At 44.0% G+C, this 16,762-nt stretch overlaps 1 protein-coding gene across 6 annotated transcripts in view; it reads right to left on the reverse strand.

The window, feature by feature from the left end:
- Positions 1-16,762, reverse strand: part of ACSS3 (acyl-CoA synthetase short chain family member 3) — a 178,453-nt gene that overhangs the window by 67,189 nt on the left and 94,502 nt on the right. The window lies entirely within an intron of this gene.

Raw genomic sequence — 16,762 nt, forward strand, 5'->3', positions numbered from 1 at the left:
GCGCATGCCGGTCCGGGGGCTGGTCCGGAGGCCGCGGCCACTCCCCCGGAACGCCCCAGGGCCGAAACCACACCCGCGGCGCCACCCCCAGATGACGCACCGGCCGCATCACGCCCCCAACACGCCCCCGATGACACATGGATCGCGGCACGCCTCCCCCCCCCAGGAAAGCCCCGGGGCTTTGCACGCTCCAGAAGCCTATGCATAGGCTTCTGGAGCGTGGTGGCAAATAGCAAGACATTTCTTTGTAAATTTGTCTTCAACTTAAAGACAGAACTGGCGGCATCAAAATATTCAAAATCCTATCTGCTTCGAACATCTTTTTACTGAAACATATAGACTTTTTCAGTTTAAAATTAAATCCCCAGTCCGGTAAACATTTAAGATACCCTGCTTATACTGATGAATGTTAATAACATGCAATACTGTACTCAATAAAGCACTGGTTCTCAACCTGACAGATGGTTCTCACAGTTCAATGTGACACACGGCCATCTTGTTAAACATTTCCCTCTACAATATCAACAAACTCATTAGAATGGTTTACTTTTCATTAGTTTGAGTGCTTTAAGCCTATAGTTACATCTATCTGATACTCTGTTACATAGAGATAGCTTTTTACCTAAACTTTGTAACTAATACAGAGAACATTATGGGCCAGATTTTAAAATCTACACGTGGGTGTAGATTTGTTCGCGCAACCCGGCACGAACAAATCTACGCCCGATTTTATAACATGTGCGCGCTGCCGCGTGCATGTTATAAAATCCGGGCTCAGTGCGTGCAACGGAGTACACAGATGTTGTACCTTGTGCGCGCCGAGCCTGAGGGGAGCCCTGATGGCTTTCCCTGTTTTTCTGGCCCCTCCCACCTTCCCCTATCTAACCCATCCCCCATCCCTAACTAAATCCCCCCCTACCTTTACTCCAAAAGTTACGCTTGCCCAAGGCAGGCATAACTTGCGCGTGCCGGTGGGCTGCCGGCACGCCATGCCCCGGCACAGGCCACTGTGCCAGAGCACTCGACCCCGCCCCCGGACGGCCGCCGTGCCCCGGCCATGCCCCGAACCACCACCACGCCCCTGGCCCGCCCCTTTTTGCAAGCCCCAGGACATACGCACGTCCTGGGGCTTTTGCTTGGCGCGCACAGGGGCAGATTTTCTCGGGTTACGCGCATAGCCTTTGAAAATCTGCCCCTAAGTGTTACTTACAAAAGTATTAGGTAATCTGTTGTAGACTTTTGTGTTTTAATTTTTCCAGTGTAAACTATATTCTATATTGTCATGTGTATTGTCAATCAATGTATTAAGGTTATTTGTTTGTTATATTTTACACTCATGTTTCTCCATATTCTTTGTCACCTGCATTGTCATTTTATGCACGATACTAGTTAGATAGATTAATATTTGACATAATTGTACATGTGATTATATACTACAGTGAATCCTCTCTGTTTTGTAATTGTAAAAGTGCTTATTTGTTTAATGTATATTTTAATGTTTGATTAGATTATTACAAACAAACGAACAAAGAATTGCACTCCAAATATTCGATCATCAACATCCAAGGAGATGCAAATAAAGTAATTCAGTCCAAACTTTAAAGAAGCTCGTGAAGGAAATCATTTTAAATTTTTCATTCAAAGTGGCAACTCCATTGCTCAAAACAACACAGTTCTCAAAAGGGTCCCCCGACATAGACCCATGTTTCGCTGCGTCGGGAGGGACAATAAGTTTTTTAAATGGAATTCTTTAACTAAAAGACAAAAGATATTTAACAATATAAAATAAGGGTCTGAGTAAATAGAGATGGTGTACCGTTCAACAGTATTTAGCTAAATAAAACATATCTTATATGCGCTATTACATTTCACAGTCAAGGTCACAAGGAGAGCAAGCAGTGAAAACAAACCCCAGTGTTTAAAGCGACTGGTTTAGGCGCCAAAAACATGGCCAATGGGAGAGCAACAGCTCAGAACAGCATTAACTAATCAAAAGACAATGTTAGAATGTACAGTAGTGAAACAGAAAAGCAGCAACTTAAAGAAAAAATTGCCATTCTATTTCATTATTTAAACCATGAGGTGTAAGACAATTTAATTTAAAGATCCATTTCTGTTCCCTGTGGATCAAAATTTCTGGGTGGCGGAGGTAGCACGTCAATAACATAAAATTTCAAATCATGTTCAGAGTGTCCAGATGCAATCCAATGAGATACTAAAAGAGCTGTATCATGTCCATTTTTAATATTAGAATGGTGTTCAATGATCCCAGTGCGGATCGGATGAGAAGTTTTACCTACATACAGCTTAAGGCAGGGGCATCCAATCACATAGATCGCTCCTTTTGTCTGACATGTGGCAGAGAATTTTAGATGGAATTTGGTATGAGAGGTATGGTATTCAAAAAGCATTAAAGGTGAAGTGTGGGGGCAGACCGAGCAGTGTCCACAAGGCTGGTGACCTAAAAACCTTAAGGAGTCTAACGGTGTCTGGTCATTCAGATGTGAGTGAACTAGCATGTCTCTAAGATTCCTGCCCTGACAGAATGAAAAATGGAGAGGATGATCAAATGTTTTGTATAGAGAGAGTAAGGGCCAGTGATGTTTAATAATAGTGGTAATATTGTGTACATGGTTTGAAAAGGGTAATATGCAATTTATGAAATCATCAGATGCTCTGACTTGGGAATAAAAAGGTATTCACGGTTAGCGTAGAGGGCTCGTTTGAACGCTCTACGGAGTACACGCTGAGAGTATCCTTTTCCTTAAACCTTAATACCATCTGCTTAGCTTGATTTATAAAATCTGCTCTTGAAGAGCAGAGGCGTCTAAGTCTAAGTAACTGGCCAGCCGGAATATTCATCCTTAAAGCAGTAGGATGATGACTATCAAACCTTAGTAATGTGTTCTGGTCAGTCTTTTTTCGAAATATTGAAGTGTGAAAGCTGCCATTCTCAATAGATACTGATACGTCCAAAAAAGCTATTTCATTTGGGTCAATAGAAAAATTGAATTGAAGGTGTTCATTACAACTATTTAACCAATCTAAAAAGAGAAAAAATTGAATCAGTCCCTGTCCAGACTAAAAAGATGTCATCGATGTACCGATGCCATGAAAAAATAAACGATGACAAGGAGGATGGATATATAAAGTCATCTTCAAATTTGATGATATAAAGGCAGGCCAAGCTTGGTGCCATTGTGGCCCCTATCACTGTTCCTTTAGTTTGTTGAAAAATTCTTGACTGAAACTGAAAGTAATTCTTAGTAGGGCTAAGTGTGTGAGTATAAGAAGAAATGGAGTAGAAACACGAATGGGGTCTGGTCGTTGATTCAAAATATCCTCTATTAGATTCAAAGCCTCCTGCTCAGGAATATTTGAATAGAGAGATGATGTCCAAGGTTACCAAAAAATAACGTGAATCAGTGGGCAGAGAAAAATTACTCAAAATGCTCGGCTTTTACACACTAATGGTTTTAGAAAAATGTCAACAAATTGAGATAGTGGTTCTAGAACCAAACCTATGCCAGAGATAATCGGGCGACCAGGAGGATTTTGCAGAGATTTGTATATCTTGGGGAGAATATAAAATGTAGATATTACAGAAAATCAACTTGTAAAAAGGTTGCCTCACATGGAGTGATCTGATGTGAGTATAATGCTTCCTGTACCACATTTTTTATTATTTCCTGTAATTCCAATGTGGGGTCAGATGTTAATAGAGTACAGCCCGCATCAGCCAAAAAGGCAGCAGCTGGTACCATAACAGTGCTAGGATTTACGCTAGAGCCAGCAACCTCCTGGAGAGAAGCAAATAAGGGCAAGCTACCAAGGAACAACATGAAGCGATGCAAGGTCACAGCCACAGCTTCAAACGCCTGCTCAAGGATAGTCTCAATCTTACTAACTTGAGCATCCTACTAGGCCTTTCCCCCTTTTTACAGTAATAGTGGTCCGCTTGGAGACTGCACATACAAGTGCATCTACTTCGGAAAATGGAAGTGCTTTCTCACCATTGAATCCAGAGGGTATAGGCCTTCCAAAATCCGACCTCTTTGGAAACAGCCTCTGGGGAACCATACTCAAGCTCAATCAATTCTAGAATCGCTTCCAACATGGGATAAAAATAACACAATCCAATAATAACACAATCCAATTAATAACACAATAACACAATAACACAATAACACAATCCAAAATAACACAATCCAATAATAACACAATCCAATCCAATAATAACACAATCCAATTCAAGAAAATGTGCAGCCAGGAAATTCTCAGCAACAGCCTATCAGATGAACTTAACCAACTGGACCTCACGAACGCGGACTCAGCCATATCGTCCTGGAACAACATTACCAAAAAAGTGGCCGATACTACATGCCCAACTATCACCAAAGCCCATCAAGCAAACAAGGACAACAGAAAACCTTGGTACACCCCAAAACTAAAATCCATAAAACAGGATCTCAGAAAAAAAGAACAACATTGGCGCAAAAACCCAACATATGCCAACATCACGGCATTCAAAACCACGATGCACCATTACAGAATATCCATCCTCCAAGCAAAAAGAGACTTTTACTCACAAAAAATCCACCACTTCATTTTCGACCCGAGAGCGCTTTTTTCCTTGGTCTCATCCCTCACTAAACCCCCATCGACATCCATACCAGACGATAAAGCAGCAAGCAAAGCAGAAGAACTGGCAACCTACTTCAAAAACAAGATCCCAAACCTACTAACGCAATCCAATAATAATAATAATATTAATTATACTACACCAGTTATACCTCGAGCTGCTGTCCCATCACAAAAGGCTAGCCTTAGGGAATTCGAACCGACCTCATCCTTAGAGGTCGAAAATATCCTAAAAAAGCTCAAACCTTCTTCACACCCTCAGGATACCATACCCACCAATCTCCTCATCTCTTGTGCTGAAACCATTTCCAAACCCATCGCACAAATCATCAATTGCTCCTTCTCTCAAGGGCTTGTACCCGACCCACTAAAAATGGCAATCATAAAACCACTAATAAAAAAACCTAATCTTTCTCCAGAAAACCCGGCTAATTTTCGTCCAATAGCTAATCTACCGTTCATCGCAAAAATCTTGGAACGAGTTGCAAATAAACAACTAACAGAATACCTAAATGACCACAACATTCTTTCCCCATCGCAGTTCGGCTTCCGCCAATCTCGAAGCACTGAAACTCTACTAATCTCACTAACGGACTCTATTTTACTGAATCTTGAAAACAGACATCCCTGTCTCCTCATCCTCCTAGATCTAACAGCAGCATTTGACACGGTCAATCATAACACATTAATAGATCGTCTGTCAGACATAGGTATTAGAGATGAGGCCCTCAACTGGTTCAAATCATTCCTACAGAACAGACAGTATAAGGTCAAGGTCAACAAGGAAGAATCTCAACCAGTCACCTGCAACTTAGGAGTCCCACAAGGATCGTCACTCTCTCCAACATTATTCAATATTTACCTCCTACCACTCTGCCAGCTCCTCATCAACCTAAATCTCATCCACTACTTATACGCAGACGATGTTCAGATACTGATTCCAATTACGGAATCTCTCCAAAAAACTCTGGACTTCTGGAACTCTTGCCAACAAGCCATCAACAACTTACTCACTAGCCTCAACCTGATCCTTAATCAAAACAAAACAGAATATCTCCTCATCTCCCAAAATGGAACCAACACACTTCCAAGTACCATCATGTCTACCCAATTAACAATGACCCCACAAGTCAGAAATCTAGGAATTATACTGGACAATCAAATGAATTACAGATCACTCATAAATAACATCGTAAAGGACGGATTCTTCAAATTACAAGTCCTAAAAAGACTGAGACCTCTCCTACATTTTAAAGACTTCCGATTAGTTCTACAAGCAATCATTCTCACGAAAATAGACTACTGCAACTCACTTCTACTGGGTCTACCTGCAAACGCCATAAAACCGCTACAGATGCTGCAAAACGCTGCAGCGAGGATCTTAACCAAGTCCAACAAAAGAGACCACATCTCACCCATCTTAAAAAGCCTACACTGGCTTCCCGTCAAATTCAGAATACTTTTCAAAGTGCTCTCAGTAACCCACAAGGCACTACACAACCTGGCACCACTCGAGCTCAAATTCCCTCTCCAACTCCACACCTCTACCAGACCAGTGAGACAAGCCTACAAAAACAACCTTCAAATCCCACCGATGAAGTCAGCATTAAGCAAAAGAGCTTTCTCCACAGCAGGTCCTAAAATCTGGAACACTCTCCCGTCAGATCTCAGATCAGTGCAATGCTCCACTACATTTAAAAAACGACTCAAGACTTGGTTATTCAACCAAGCTTTCCCTTAACATCAACTTGCGGAATATCCCTGCCAATGATCCCCTCCGTGGGAACACGCTAGAGAACTATATAGACCTCTAGAAATCACATATTCTTTGGCAGTCTAATTATCTAACAACATTATAATACCACCTGTTTAGCTAGACTACATTAGGCACCGTACCTTTTAATTATGTTATTAACCCCATATATCTTAACCCAAGTTAATTCGACCTGTTCATTGTAAGACATTTACTTGTCATTGTTATTGTTGAGAATGTAAACCGAATTGATCAATAATTCTGTTATTGGAAAGTCGGTATAGAAAAATGCTAAATAAATAAATAAGAGGCTGTACACACAGGAAACCAAACTAGAATTTCCCATTGACTCAGAAACTGAATCTGCCCCAGGAACTCCAAGTATCATCAAGGTCTGGGAAAAAAACCCATCTCTATGAAAGAACCATCACATAGTTCTATAAAGCTCCAATCTGAGTGGGGGGTGGGGGGGTGTCTCCAACCTCAAGAGAGGCAGGACTGGCGTCATCCTCCGAGGCAACCTGAGCTCCATCCAGAGGACCTGCTGCCGCTCGAGAGGCACTGCAATGCTGAATAAAGGTAGAAGCATCCAGACTAAAAGGCATCTGAGGACTACTTACTGAGCCACTTTCCCCTCCTGAGGAACAGTTAGATGGGGGGGGGGGGGGGGGGGGCAAGGTCAGGTGCCCCATCTGAGACGTCTTCAACCAGACCAAATCCAGCTGGGAAGAACCAGGCTTATCCAAAAACAAAGGAAGACAAGTCGCTCTGAGCCTCCAAGCAATGCTGGCACAAAGCAGAGGGTACTCCAGGAAGGACACACCCATAAAGAACAGGCAGTGCAAGGATAAGGTGCTTAGGCTCCTGAGGCACAGGCGCTATCATGGCTGTCAATGCGCTGAGCAGCAACACACAAGTAGGAGCCTAAAAAATTATGCGGCCAAGACTTATATGCGCACACCCAGGCATTCACCCAGACGACCAAAAAGAGCGCATACAAAAAACTCAAGCGCACAGTGCCACTTGAGTGCTGACAGAAGCGCGTGGCCACTAGGCAGCGCTTAATGTAGGTGCTCAAAATTCAAGGCTTTACTTTGTGCACACCTGGACACACAGTGAGACGCATACGCCAGACAAACAAGCCAGTAGAGGGAAGCCTCCGAAAGTGTGCGAAAAGCTGTTGTGGCCTACCACGCTGCGCGTAGCGAAAAGCCTCGGAGCAGGCCTAGCCTACAGAGGCTGCTCAACCCGCCAGGCTGCCCACATCCCTCGACCTCCCACTGAGCGGAATGTATGTCGGAACAGCGCACCAAGCTCGGAGACTGGGCAGGAGAAGGAAACCCTGTACAGTTAAGATCTCCTGCTAAGTCTCTGTATATATCCCTTTTTTTTTTTTTTTTTTAACCTTACCAGAGCTCAGCCTTCCCTGGCTGAGCACAGAGATGGTCTCTGACTGCGGGGAGAGAGGGCAACTGCCATCACTGCCACACTCGGTATCCTGAGCCCGCTGCCTTTCAGCTGCTCAAGCAGTCAATTTTGAAAGGAATTTTGTACCTACCTCCACACAGGCAAAATCAGCTACCGGACCAAGGCACACCTCTGAGGGACCAGGAATTCTCAACTGGGGGAGGGACGTTTAGGTATCACCACAGGAGAGCGGGGCTTTCTTTTCCTTAATTTAGATTTCAAATTTCTCCATCATCTGCTGGAGACGGAGAATACTGGCAGGCTGGGGTCACTGCAGGGCTATATATACTGTGACGTCAGCTTGCTCCGTCTCAATAAGCTGGCAGGGGAGCATAAATCCACTGGTCCTGAGTCCATCTGTCTACACGCTAGGAAATGTAAGATTTTTCACCACTGGAACTCTTAGCAGCTCCTGGATAGGAGTGAAGAATTAGTTTCACTACTATTTTGATGACAATTTTGTCACAAGGCAGAAGGAGAGAAAATCTTTAAAAAAAAAACAAAAAAATAAACCGATTGCCATTCAGATTATTAGATTCCAGTGCCGATCTGTATATGACAATATGTAGTCATGGGGACCTCATATGATGCCGACCTCTAAGTAAAGCAGTGTTGTGATTGATACAACAATTTCCAATGCATGTGCTCCATTTTACATTAAGAAACAACGATTAACATTTTTTGATGAATTTTCAAAAAGCTGTGCAGGTAGGTACAAAATTCCTTTCAAAATTGACCAAGAGAAAAAGTTCCTACAGACATTTGCACCTCTTTATTCTGCAGATACTTTTTCCAGCCCAAACATCTCTCACAGTTTTGCAAATGCAAAACTACGTGGTGCTGTTGCCTCCCCTGGCCTAATCCAACCCCAGGAAAGTCTCCACAAAAACAAAGATGAAAGTGCACAAGGTTTGTAACAATGGGCACACTTTTACCTGCACATACAGGGTGGGTGGTTTTCACAGTCTTTTTTTGAAATTTCCTTCCTTAACTTTTAGAAGAAATTAAATCAACACACTATAAAAGGTTGAAATATGGCTTGGTTTCAATGTTCAAAATTTGAAATTGTGTTAAATTTTCTGTGGGCCTTATTACAGAGAAGCCAATTTTCAAAGTGATTTATGTGGATTTAAAACAAACAAAACACGTTTTACCTCTGTAAATCAAGCATCTGAGAACTGGCCACCCTGAAAAGTCCTATTAGCCGCACAGAGAGGCAGCATTCCCAGGAGGAGAAGCACGCACATAGGTGGCATTTTCAAATGCAGGCACCTATGTTTCCAGCAAAAACCTACCTGCAAGTGACTGTGTGTACCCTTGTACCTATGGCACGTTTCAAAGTCTCTGCCCTCTGAGAACCAGGACAAGAAAAACAGGAAGTGGGTGGGTGAGACTAACGGCTCGATACAGTAAGGCCGCGGTAAAAACAGTGCGGCAGTGTCAGGCGCACCCTTCCTCCCCGCACGCACAGTTCTCTTCACTAACTCCCCGATACTCTCCTCTAATCGCATGCAAATGCATGCCGCGGCTGTGAAGCGTTAGGGAAGGGTTATGCCCGCGCAGGCACCAGGAAGTGTAAAAAAGTTTAAAAAGTGTAAAAAACCTGTGTGTTATATAAAAAAATAAAACAATTTTAAATACCTGTCGGAGGGCCGTGGGTCCAGGCGGCCGGTGGGCGGCGGGCAGCCATCAGCGGCATCCGGTAGTCCCTTCTCCCTTCCTCCCTCCCTCCCCTGCCTGGATGAGCACCAAAATCGCATGGGCGGGTCGGCAGCGGGGGGGGGGGGGGGGGGGCGGCAGTGGGGGGGCGGCAGCAGGATCCGGGAGCGGCGGGTAGGCAGCAGCGGGGTCCGGGGGGGGCAGCGGCAGCAGGATCCAGGGGTGGCAGCGAGATCCGGGGAGCGAGTAGCGGCAGCGTGTTCGATCGGGCAGGCAGGTAGGTGGCAAAATAAAGATGGCCGCCTGCACGGGAAAATCGTGCAATTGGCCGCTGAAGACGTGACGTCACACCCCGTGACGCCAAACGTCGTGACGTCACGTCTTCAGCGGCCAATTGCACGATTTTCCCGTGCAGGCGGCCATCTTTATTTTGCCACCTACCTGCCTGCCCGATCGAACACGCTGCCGCTACTCGCTCCCCGGATCTCGCTGCCGCCCCTGGATCCTGCTGCCGCTGCCCCCCCGGACCCCGCTGCTACCTACCCGCTGCTCCCGGATCCTGCTGCCGCCCCCCCCCCCCCCCCCCCCGCTGCCGACCCGCCCGTGCGATTTTGGCGCTCATCCGGGCAGGGGAGGGAGGGAGGAAGGAAGGGAGAAGGGACTACCGGATGCCGCTGATGGCTGCCCGCCGCCCACCGGCCGCCTGGACCCACGGCCCTCCGACAGGTATTTAAAATTGTTTTATTTTTTTTATATAACACACAGGTTTTTGTTTTTAACACTTTTTACACTTACCGTAGCAGGCCCGAGCCTTGCTACTTTTTCGTTTGTTTTTTTTTTTGCTTCGGGAGGAGGGGACCGGACGGGGCTGCAGGAGACCGGACGGGACCAGGGCGGGTAAGCAATGTTTTTACACTACACTACACTAACTCCTACTAGGGGGAGGCGGTAAACTAGCAGGTTAAGGCCGCGGCAGAACAGCGGGTTACGGAGGAGATAATATCAGCGCCCGTTACAGTATCGCAGGGGAATAGCTAATTCCTTCATTATACAGCTTTTTCGTTCATTTACATGCTGGGTGCGGAAAGGGTTTAGGAAAGGGTTTAGGAAGCGCTAAGGACGCGTGAAACTGGAGACTGTATCGCTGGATAGCCTTACTCGTCTGTATTGTGCGCTCCCAGCACGTTACAGACCGGGAATCTTTAACTCAACGTTACTGTATCGACCTGTAAGTTAGCACCTTCCTTTGCCCACCTTCCTTTGGCCTCTCAGCACATAAAACTCAAACCAATCTACCTCTAGCAGACCACTGGAGCCATAGTAGAATGCAGAAACTAAGCCATAAAGCCAGCTTTAATTCAAGTTTACACATGTTAACCAGTTAGGCAATTTTAAATCACTTATTTTAATCATCTACTTCCTCTTCTATAAACAATTAAATAAAATAAGATTTTAAAAACTGTTGACTTAGGGGCGGATTTTCAGAGCCCTGCTCGCGTAAATCCACCCAAAACCGGGCGGATTTACGCGAGCAGGGCCCTGCGTGCCGGGAAGCCTATTTTACATAGGCCTCCCGGCGCGCGCAGAGCCCCGGGACTCGCGTAAGTCCCGGGGTTCTCCGAGGGGGACGTGTCGGGGGCATGTCGGGGGCGGGCCCGGTCGTCGCGGCGTTTCGGGGGCGTGTCGGCAGCGTTTTGGGGGCGGGTACGGGGTTGTGGCTACAGCCCGGGGCTGTCCGGGGGCGTGGCCGCGCCCTCCATACCCGCCCCCAGGTCGCGGCCCGGCGCGCGGGGATTTACGCCTCCCTCTGGGAGGCGTAAATCCCCCGACAAAGGTAAGGGGGGGTTTTAGACAGGGCCGGGTGGGTGGGTTAGGTAGGGGAAGGGAGGGGAAGGTGAGGGGAGGGCAAAGGAAAGTTCCCTCCAAGGCCGCTCCGATTTCGGAGCGGCCTTGGAGGGAACGGGGGTAGGCTGCGCGGCTCGGCGCGCGCCGGCTATACAAAATCCATAGCCTTGCGCGCGCCGATCCAGGTTTTTAGCAGATACGCGCGTCTCCGCGCGTATCTACTAAAATCCAGCGTACTTTTGTTTGCGCCTGGAGTGCAAACAAAAGTAGGCTATTCGCGCGCCTTTTAAAATCCGCCCCTTAGTGAAAGAGATTATCAGGGCAATGAAGGACCATATGGCCCATCTAGCATGACTAATGTCCTTCCTTTGAAATATCACACTTACTCTCTGTCTTTCTTTTCACTATTTCACCATTTGGCTCTCTATGCTTATCCCAGTCTTTTTGAATTCTGTTACTATCTTTGTCTCTACTTCCTCCACTGGAAGACCTTTCCATGCATGCACCATCTTTCCTCAAGTCTGACTTCTTACTTTACATCTTGCTTTCTACTAAACAAGATTTCTTTCTTACACATTATTTATAACTTAAAGATAAGTGAATGTCCCTATCACATCCTCCCTATATAATGGCATCGCAATGCTTAGCTTAAGTCTGACAAGCTTGGCTTAGGATGTAATGGGAAGGTAGGCCTCATTGGATTCAACATTCTCACACTGACCCCCACATCATGTGACTGTACGACTTGGGAAATGAATCAAAATAAGGGGATCCCTATTCATGTTCCTCCTCTAATGCAGAAATCCAGCAAACTAACAGATCGATGCAATACCATGTGCTCAGGCTAGTGCACAGGTTAATCTGCGGTTGGGCAAGCACCTATAACCCCTTATGTAACAAGGGGATTAGCACAACAAAACACGTGTCCAGACCAGCGCGTAGCTAATAGCACTCATCACATGTAAACGCCATGTTGATGAGGCAATTAGCTAGTACCCCCTTTTGTAAAAAATAAATGGGTGCCAGACACGCTCATTTTTACCCTTAAAATTAACACCAGCCCCAGAGCTGGCATTAAGTCTTGAGAAGCCCCATAAGTTTACAGAAAAGCATAAAATACTGCTTTTCTGTGGTTCCTCCGACTTAATATCATGGCAATATTAAGTCAGAGGAACCACAGAAAGCAGCGGCATGAAAAATTTTTTTTAAAAATGTCTTGCCGGAGGTCAGGTTAGGAAAACAGATGCTCAATTTATGAGAGATCATTTTCCTAATCCATGGCTGTGCACGGGTTAGGAAAACGGACGCTCATAAAATTCAGAGTCCGTTTTCCTAACCTGCGCATAGCCACTTCTCAAGGCGCCCAATGCCATGGACACACTAGGGACGCACAATTTATCCCTAGTGAATTCCTTTATAGCATGGCAGCTCATTTGCCTATTACATTGAGCACCCAGGAGAGGTGATCGTGCACATTAAAAAAAAAAAGTGCGTCCAATTTTTAGCACATTAGTATTGCATCAGTCTGTAAGACTTGAAATTAAAATGATCAGACACTTCCGAACTTACAAAAAAAGGACTCAAAGACATGAGTTTCTTAACCCATTATATGAGCCATAACATTATACTGCCTGTTGCCCCATCCCTTCTTCACACTACAGATTGGAATGCCTTTTAATTTACTTATCTTTTCTAATATCATCTTTTGTTCATTCTATTCTGTCCTGAGTAAGGGAGTAACAGCTCTTGAAAGCTAGTCAAGAAAGGTATTAAATTATTGCGAGAACAGGAGAAATAAACAAATGTGGGAGGGAATTCTCACTCTGGATCATATTTTAGGAAATAGCATGATTTTCTCAAAACATACTTTCAGATGTACAGGCAAAAAGGGTATAACTAATACTATCAGAGGCATGGAAGGGAGATAGGCAAAGGAACAGGCGCTCTCGTAATAATCGTATTTCAACTATTGTCTTTGCTATATCTGTACATTACCTTTGCTGCTTTGCTTTCTAGAGCATAAATTAGCATTGGTAATAAAACACTGCTTATGCAGGCAGTTGTGCTGATTCAGAGTGCGAGTGTAGTGTGAAATGCTTTGAGAAAGCGATCCTGTCAGGAAGGGAGCCTGCAGGATACCGGTCTTGTATTTGGGGTAGTGGATCTCGCCAGGGGAGCTGCCTAGAAGATATTGGCCTTGTGTCTTCCCACACTCACATAGTGCATCTGTAGCACCCTCTCTCCACACTCCTTTGGAGTAGTTGGTACAGTCTGTGTGTCATTTTAATAGCTCTTCTCTGTACTTCTACTCTTAAATATCCTTTCAGAGGTACAACCTCCAAAACACGACACAACATTCCAAATACCTCACCAACAATCTGTGCACAATTGTTTTTCCTACTACCTTAATATTTCTCTGGCTTCCTCCCACTGCATTGTTGCTCTGTTTTGCAACCTTGAGATTATTAGATTTTTTATCTTCCTGCTATCTCACTATTTGGTGCACAACTGTGTCTCATTTTTATCATGTACCACTTCCTTGGATTTCTGCACCTCAAATGCGTAACCGTATACTTTTATGCACTGAATCTTAGCTGCCGATATATTATGTAAGTTTTTTTTCCAGACAAGATCAGTAGTCTGATTAACCATATTCTAAAAACATGTCAGAAAATGTTAAGTTGAATAAGGAAAGATCCCGCAACTCATGACAGAGTTCAAACTTTTATCTGAGCTTCATCTTCTGTCTCACATTTGGTAACTGATTTTTATTTTTTTTTAGTATATCGTATCCAGAAAGAACTGGGTCAAATTGTTGCACTAGTTGTAGAAAACCAGCATGGTAGCCACCCAAAACAATATGGCAGCTCTCATTACCCTACAGGTTTAGGCTGTGATTCTGGCAAAAGTAATGGGTTCCTGTTTGAATGTGGGCACATGGTAAGTGAAGTTATTGCTTAAAACAAAATGCCTTTATTTTCTCTTTCCTGAACAGTGAAGTTGATGGCCCACATGCTACACAAGAGTATCACAAAAGACCCAATATATCAACAGGCGGTATGGGTGTTGACCTGCATATTTGAAAAATCCCAGACAGGGACATCAGCAATCAGGGAAGCTGGCAATGCTTTAAGCACATTTTATAATGTGCTGTTAGCAGTAATGGCACCATCTTGAGTTCCTGAGCAGTAATAACCCATTCATGCAGGAAGATAAACGACTTGTCTTTGCCCTTAAATTATATCCATGCAGAAAAATCTGAAGGAGTTGTAGTACTATATTTAATATAGATAGATATAGATATGAAATTTAGAAACTTTTCTCCCAGATCATACGACATAGTTACCCCAACTTTAAATCTCACAGTTCTATAATCATCAATATGCTGAATTGTTTCTTCGATACAATATCACCAAGAACAGAAACATTCATTAATTCTACCACTTCTAACTAATTAGGCAGCAGTATGAACTCTGGCCAGTCTTCCTACAAATCAAATGTGGGCAGATAATATATAGATGGTACTGCAGTCACACACTAAACAGGAAAGTAATCAATGCTGAATTAAATGAAACACTTCACATGAATGAATCTGGCAGGAAACAGCAACGGAAACAACCATCACAATAAATGAATTACTGCTCCCCCTAAACTATCCGTACTGTGTGCTACATAGAACAAGCCATGGGCTGCAAGTGGGCCATTAGTCACTTTCTAGCATTTTGGAAGGCAACGTTTCCGTCGAGCTTCTAACAAACTCAGAAAGGAGAAATAAAATGGCATATATATATATATATATATATACACATACATACACACACCTTGCAATGGTCTATATATATATATATATATATATATATATACACACACCATTGCAAGGTTCCACGTTGCAAGCTAAGCCACCACATATCGCAGGACCACCCCCCCCCCCCCCCCACCACACACACACAAAGTCACCCACTTGGGAAATAAATCAGAATAAGGGGATTCCTACTCATGATCCTCCTCCAACGCAGAAAATGTGAAGAAGCCTGCTACATTGGCGAGACTGGCCAGATGTTAATGCAAGAATCAACCCACACAAAGACAAAATCAAACACTACAGAGAAGACCGAGGAAGCACCTCCATGGCGGGGCACTTTTTGCAACCGGACCACTGCATCTATGATCAGGATAAGGAAAGGAAATTTTTCAATAATCCAGCAAACTAAGACTTTTGAAGTTAAAATGATCAGACACTTCAGAACTTACAAAAAAATGACTCAAAGACATAGGTTTCTTAACCCATTATAGCCCGTAACATTATACTGTCTGTTGCCTTCTGATCACTCAACAACTTCCCCCACCCCTCAATCCCCCTTCCCCTTATAATTGGAATGTCTTTTGATTTACTTATATTTTCTAATATCATCATCTTTTGCTCATTCTATTCTGACCTGAGGAAGGGAATAACAGCTCCTGCAAGCTAGTCAAGAAAGGTATTTAGTGCAATAAAAAGGCATCACCATATTTCTTGTGTTTTTGGTTAACCTAAAGGATCATACTCAATACCAGGTCTTAGTCTGGGTGAAGTTTCTCCAAACCTTGGCATGGATTCTCTGAATGGGTGTGTGTGTGCAGGGGGAAGGGGGGGTGCAGGAGGATATACACCTCCAAGGCCTAATGCATTTTGCAAAAGGTCTCTATAGAGGAATAAGCTCAGTCTTTTAATCTCTAAGACTACTCGTGCCAAATAAATAGACTGGACATTTAAGTAGGGTGTTCCAAAACCATATTTACTGTCTGATTTGTTCAGTGTTACTCAAATATGGGAGTGGATGATTATGATTTTTTTTTAATTATCAAATTCTCAGGGGGAGACTATGGACCCATACTTAAGAGTCATAAGTGCCTAGTAATGTCTCTATTGGGCCAATATGAGAAGATGGGCCAGAAAAAGAAGGATCCTCTGCAGGGTCGGAAGCTTATGTTGTACAATGTGGATAGGCAATGCCAGCTCTCAAGCACCATAAACAAGTCTGGTCTTCAGAATATCCTCAAACAGGCATGAGATGAATTTCCATACAATGAAAGTAGTGCATGTAAATCTCTCTCATGCCTTTTCAATATGGAAATCCTGAAAACCAAATCCGCTGGCAGTACTCGAGGATAGGAAATGCTTATCCCTGGTCCAATTAAAGATATTACAATCTAAGTCCCCAGTTTTCTTCAGGATAAATACAAGTACATCCTCAGCTTTGCAGCCTCAGACCAGATTTAACTGACTGCTATTTCTCACATTAAACATTTTCAAATTGCTACAATAAATGCTACTGAACTGTCAACAGGTTTTACCCATATTACGTGCAGTTAAATGGGTAAATGGGCTTGAGAAAATTGCTACGATAGTTTGTTACA

Source organism: Rhinatrema bivittatum, chromosome 4 (genome assembly GCF_901001135.1).
Source record: "Rhinatrema bivittatum chromosome 4, aRhiBiv1.1, whole genome shotgun sequence".
NCBI lineage: Eukaryota > Metazoa > Chordata > Amphibia > Gymnophiona > Rhinatrematidae > Rhinatrema > Rhinatrema bivittatum.